Genomic DNA, 6,000 nt, shown 5'->3' on the forward strand with positions numbered 1-6,000 from the left:
CAGCCCATGGGGGTGGGGGACTTGTTCCTTGTAAAAAGATGTTGTGACCCAGGGATGCTGTGGATCACGTTTCCCATTACACATAGACTGCTGGTGTCCTGTGCTTGTGTGCTGGGCTCTGAGGACACTCCTACTTCCCATCTTCACCACCTTTCTTTTCCCCCCTCAGCAGCAGAGGGAGAAAAATTTTACCAGGGCAGCAGAATTTTACCATTGGGGAGTGGAGTGGGTTCCATGCAGTTTTATTGCTCAACCTCCTTGCACAGTTGCTAAGTTACATCTGCTCTGAAGCGTGCCAGCATCCTGAGAAAAGTTTTGCTGGCTTCCAGTGGGTGTGGACCTGGTTGGTTCCTGTGGCCAATCTAGCAGGGAAAAAGGTCACAGGAAATAATACCTAATTTGGGGCCACTGTTATATGATCCCCAAATATGTCAGTGCATGGAATGCAGCCAGACTATTTACTGTTCTTTGGCTCCATCATGGCTCTGAATCATGAGTTTTGCTCAACAGCACTGGTTAAATATGAAAGTCCCCTGGTTCAACTCTGCAGTGTATCAACCAGAACTCATTTAAGACACTTTTTCTAATCACTATGGTATCACAGTTAACCACTGTATACCACAAATATATGGTGAATTTAAACACTGTAATTATAAGTAATGTGCTCCATATTAATAATTATTTATCATCTGGTTGTTTTTCAATTTGCTATTTCTGGAGCCAAATAAATAATGACAGAAGTTCATTGTAGTGGCAGAATCAAACACTGAAAGATTAGAGAATGCTGAATTCAAGATTTTCTGCACAATATTCCCTTATTCCCCCTGTACTTAATGCATTCTGAAAATAGACTGGTATTTTCAGCAGATTCCTGTGGCTGATAGTAAATAGATCCTGCTTCAACATCTCATTTGATTTTTTGCATTAACTTTGCATAGCCCCCTGGCTTTCTCTTTCAGGCATAATCCAAGATACACTTTAAAGTAATTCACTTCCTTTCAGATGTTTTTGAGTTACAATGTTCACACCATAGCATCTAACCATTTCACAAACAAATTTTCTACCCTCTAAGACAGATGGTGGTACGGTCCCCTTTTTACAGATGAGCAAACTGACACAGTGAAATTATGACCAAGTCTGTCAGATGTGTTCACTGATTAGGGAGCATACATGACTGAGTCTTGGCTTTCCTGCATGCTTGTGTGGTCTTGGGGCCTTCATATGGTTAAGGTAGAGTTCTGTTCACCTTCAGTTGCAGCTACAAGCTACTAGCAAGATCTTTTGTTGCACACATGGGGAAACAGGGAATGCACAAACAGCTTTAGCATGGCGATCCATTTATGAATTCTGTTTGGGTGAAACTTGTGTGTTTAGACAGCAGAGAAGATGGGGTTCCCTGTGCTCTTGTCTTCCCCTTCTGCTAGAAAGAGAAACAGTGCATTCAGGAGAAAAGTTGCTTATAAATGAGCTGTACAAGCTGATGCTTTGACTTGTTAAGTAAAGACCAATGATGTCTGGAAATCTTGTGCTTCATGTGTGTGCAAATATTTACATTCTGTATACGTGCATGAATGTGTGTGCATCTGTGTATCGTGCACCGCTCGTACAGGGGAGGGAGGTATGCTGAAGCGGTAAATTATTAGCCTCTTAGTGTGCTGGAGCTTTTAGAGTAGAAAGGGTTTAAGTTACTACTGTATTTGCTAGTAGATCAGTGCTTGTGTGGGGCTGTGAACTGTTTGGGGTCTGTTTCCGTAGATGTAGCAGTCTCCACTGAATTGTGCTGGAGTGGATGTGGGGGGGGGGGGGATGCTTTCTCCTGCTGAAACAGTAGGATGGTTAAAATCCATGCAGCTGCTGGTCCAACACAGACATTTGGCCAGTATCTACCTTAAATATGTATTCAACTGAAAGTTTTGGTTTATGTAGAGCATGGGGGAGTTCAAACAGCAGTACAGATAACATCCAGTTCTTCAGAAAGGCATTTAACAGCCTTACATTTTTTTGTATGCCTGCCCACCTCCCACCTACATCTGCCTTGTTTATGCTGAGGATGTAAAATGTCAGCCTGACAGTTCAAGTGTGGCAAAATAGCAAACAAATGCGAATAATGGGAAGTCTCTAGCTGAGGCTGCCTAACATGGCACCACCTGCCGTCAGCGAGAAAACATGGGTCTGTGAGTGTCCAAGAGAGTGTCCAACTGTTTGCTGTACAGTTTCAGCCCCTGGAAGACTCATGAAGATGGATGCATCCCTTTGCTGTTACCAGTCTTATCCATTCTAAACTCCTGCCTTAGGAGCGGGGGGGAGTGTGTGTGTATGGATAGGTGTGTGTTGTTAACTAGAAGAGCTGTAGGCTCAGGGGGATGTAATCACAATCTTCTGACAGAACTCTCTTTTCTTTCATCTGTAAATTCAGGAACTACATGATACACTACCTATTTTCTTTTGTTCATATCTAAATTGTCTCCAGATCCTCGGGCTGAGGACAAAGTCCGTTATAATACATTGTTATACATCTGTGGAGGTGGCATAAGAGTGCTACATTATATCTCTGAAGATTATTTCTTCAGGATTTCATCTTTTTTGTATTCATCATTTTGTGAGCATCCAAGACACTGCCTCTGTCATGAGAGCTGTTTCACCCATAGCATCATTTCTCTCTCCCAGCACATCATAAGGACAGTAAAAGGACAGTGGTTTTGGCACCCGTTCCACCCAGTTTGCATAACAGTGGCATTAGTGGCATTTTGACTGTGTTTCTGTATGTAAAAGGTATGTAAAATGCCAGACCTTTCAAAAGCTCTCAGTGATTTGAGGTGCCTTATGTTCTTAGCATCCAACATTAGACAGGTTAAGGAGCTTGCTGGGATGACACCGTCCAGAATCTGAACTTTCACAGGCAGTTGCATTATCGAAACTGCATCAGTTATACCAAAGTAATAAAGTAATCTATTACCTTGGGATTGGCTTAAAAATCATAAAACCTTAAAGAGTAAAGAAAGACAAGAAACGGTGTGGGGCCGGAGGTCCCATAGAAATAAATACCAAACGGATTCACAAAACTTGGACACCTTGTTTGCAGCGGGTGGGAACTTGGATGCCAGCTCTCCGGCAGAAACACGGCAGAGCTGGACACGCAGCTCTTCTCTAGAAATGTTTTCCTCAACTTGACTGCAAGTTCATCCTCTGTGGAAACCTTTCCAAGTGCTTCTGATATGACCGGCCAGCAGGCACCGCTCTAGCATCAGCAATTGCTTGGCTGCTGAGGCATCTGTTGGGGAAGCGCTCCTCGCAGTCCCTTCCAGCTCCCTTTTACAGCGGAATGGTGTGGCTATAGCTCAAGGCACCAGTTTGGTCTGAAAAGCTTAGACATGGCCCGAGGGGTCTGGGAGCTGGGCAGTGAGTGTATTTACCTGCTTCCTGACACAGGGAAGGGGTTTCCACAAGATTTACGCGTGGTTACTGCAGGCAGTTCTTGGGCTTCTCCTGAGTTTCAGTACACCTAGATGTAGCAATGAAGTGTTACTGGCAGGTAGCTGGCCAGGAGGGAGGTAATTTTAACAGATTATTATTTAATGCTCTGTGCTTGGAGGTTTCTGGAGGAGCTACCTGAGTGGATTTTCAAAGAACTGGGAAAACAGATTTCCTAAGGAAAGGCTTTTGCTTACTGAATGGGATTTTAGCCCTCGGAGTGCCCAGTGACTTGCAACCAGGTGCCCTTATGCAAACACAGTTTGTGTATCCCTGAGCCACATCCAGACACAATACAGCTGCAACCCCCCCGCCACCCTTCCCTCCATCCTCTGGTCATACAGATTTTGATCCCAGACTATTAAAGCAGTGCAAAGCCTGCATATTGCAGACTAGCTGTAATTAAACCTCCCAGCTGCAGAAGTAGTTTAAACAGGTACAGCTGGAACTGACTGAAATTTTTCTTTACTGCCTTCTGGGCTTAGACCAGAGTGGGGGTCCTGCTGCCTCCCTAGAACAGGTAGGGGAGGGAGCTGTAGGAAGAGGGCAGAGAAAGACTGTAAAAGTGACAGCTTTATCAGCTAGAAACCGATTGAGTGACCTTTCTGCTCTCTGGACTGAAGTGGGACAATTTCCTCTGTGTGCTGACATTTGCTCCAGCCCTGTCCTTCTGCAGCTTTCTTCACCTCCGCTTCACTTCGTAATTGCCTTTTGCATTGTTGGTTTACCCCACCCATCCCCATGCTCCTTCCCTTCAGCAACTCCTCTCCAGGGATTCCTCTGCATGGACCTGGCCAACACAGGAGGCAAAAAAAGGACAGACATTGCTTTGCTTTTGTTGCCCAGTCCTTCCCGTTCCTCTAGGTTGGGACTGTCTTATTTGAGATCTCATGCCACTTACGGCTTCTGTTTGAGAAGAAGAAAAAGATATGAGGATCCTTTTCTTTTTTCCTTTTCTTGTTCCCATGCAGATTTCCTGGGGTACTCAATTTGACCTCTGTGGGTTCTCACACCCTGGCTGGAGCTGCAGGAGAGTCAACTCTTAAACAGCACATAATTTCTTACTGATATTTTGTGCGTCATTGCGTTACTGTGTTTATGCAGTTGTTGCTTGCAAACAGCACTTTGTGAGTTTGATGCGATTTCCCCTCCCCTCTCCTCTGCCCCATTCTTGCTCTCTTGTCTTTCATTTGTTCCTGGTTTTGTCATGATCCAGGCTAGACAGACTGGAGACTTTTAGGCTCCCCAAGACCTGCATTTCTAATGTAAGAAAACAAGTGGAAAACCACTTAATCTTTTTCCCTTGGACTGAAATCCTGCAGGCTCCTTAATCTATTACAAAAGCACATAAAGGGCATAAGCAGCATTTCTTTTCCTTTGATGGTCATCTTTAAGGAGGCGGGGGTGTGTGGAGGAAAGACAATTCAGTTGATAAAACAAGAAACCAAGAGGTAGGATTTCTGATTTCTGTTCTCGGAAATCTTCTGCCACTTGTTGGCTGTCTCACTCGGAGCTTGTCACTTAAATTTTGTGTCAAAGTTTACTTAACTGTTAAAGAATAGCTGTTGCTACGTTTTCTCAGGCTCTTCCCTGCAGGGGGTGATTATGGAAAAGGTAACATTTCTCTTAACGGCTGAGCTGCAGTCCATTTAATTTGCAATTTGTTACGAAATGGTAGGTATTGTTTTACTTACCTTCCTTCATCCCCAGGCTGGGGGAATGGCACAGTGAGTTCCAGAGATAAATGTCGAGCCAAATAATTACAGGCCTGGCTCCTAGGGGTGGCTTGAGGATTAATGGCTTTTTGTGCAGCACTTGCAGATCCTTAGCTGAAATGTGCTTTTAACTCAGGGGCACTGAGGACTGGAGGTGATGGGTACCCCCGGGGCTCTGGCAGAGGTCAGCACGGGGAGGATATCAGATCTTTTGAAGCAGAGATGCAGCTCCAGGGATGTGGCTGGCCAGACACAAGGGAAGGTTTATGTTAGACCTGGGAAATGCTCCTATGTAGGATGGGAAGGTGGGAGGGAGAGCCTGTCCCTTCAGGCTCGTTGCTTTTAAACAGATGTGGCTGCATGGAAGAGAGACCTGAGGAATAATACATCCAGTAAATGCTTCTCTAGCCATCTTTGTATCAATCAGCAGTGTCCCAGCTGGTAAGAAGAAGTCAGCACTCAGCTGCCATGGATATAAGAAAACAGCTTGAATTGCCTTCGATGCCAGCCAGAGCCTCCTTGGCCTTTTCCCCTCGGGGACCCATGGGTGACCTCCATAGGTTGCATTAAGCCAGAGCACTGCGTTTCAAGTGTTTTGGAGCTAATATGCTGTAAATGACCACAACTCATCTAGGCTGGGACATTCACTGTCATTATCACAAGTGAGGAAACTTTTCTGTCAGGTGCCTGCACAGTGTCAGAGTCCCAGCCTGGCTTTTACAGCCCTAGAAGGAAGTGCTGAGTGCATTGCTTTCTAATCTTGCTGGGGAGATTTTCAGAGGGGAGGCTGTGCTGTGGGAAGCAGTGTAAGATA

This window comes from Ciconia boyciana, chromosome 1 (genome assembly GCF_034638445.1).
Source record: "Ciconia boyciana chromosome 1, ASM3463844v1, whole genome shotgun sequence".
In the NCBI taxonomy this organism is placed as follows: Eukaryota; Metazoa; Chordata; class Aves; order Ciconiiformes; family Ciconiidae; genus Ciconia; species Ciconia boyciana.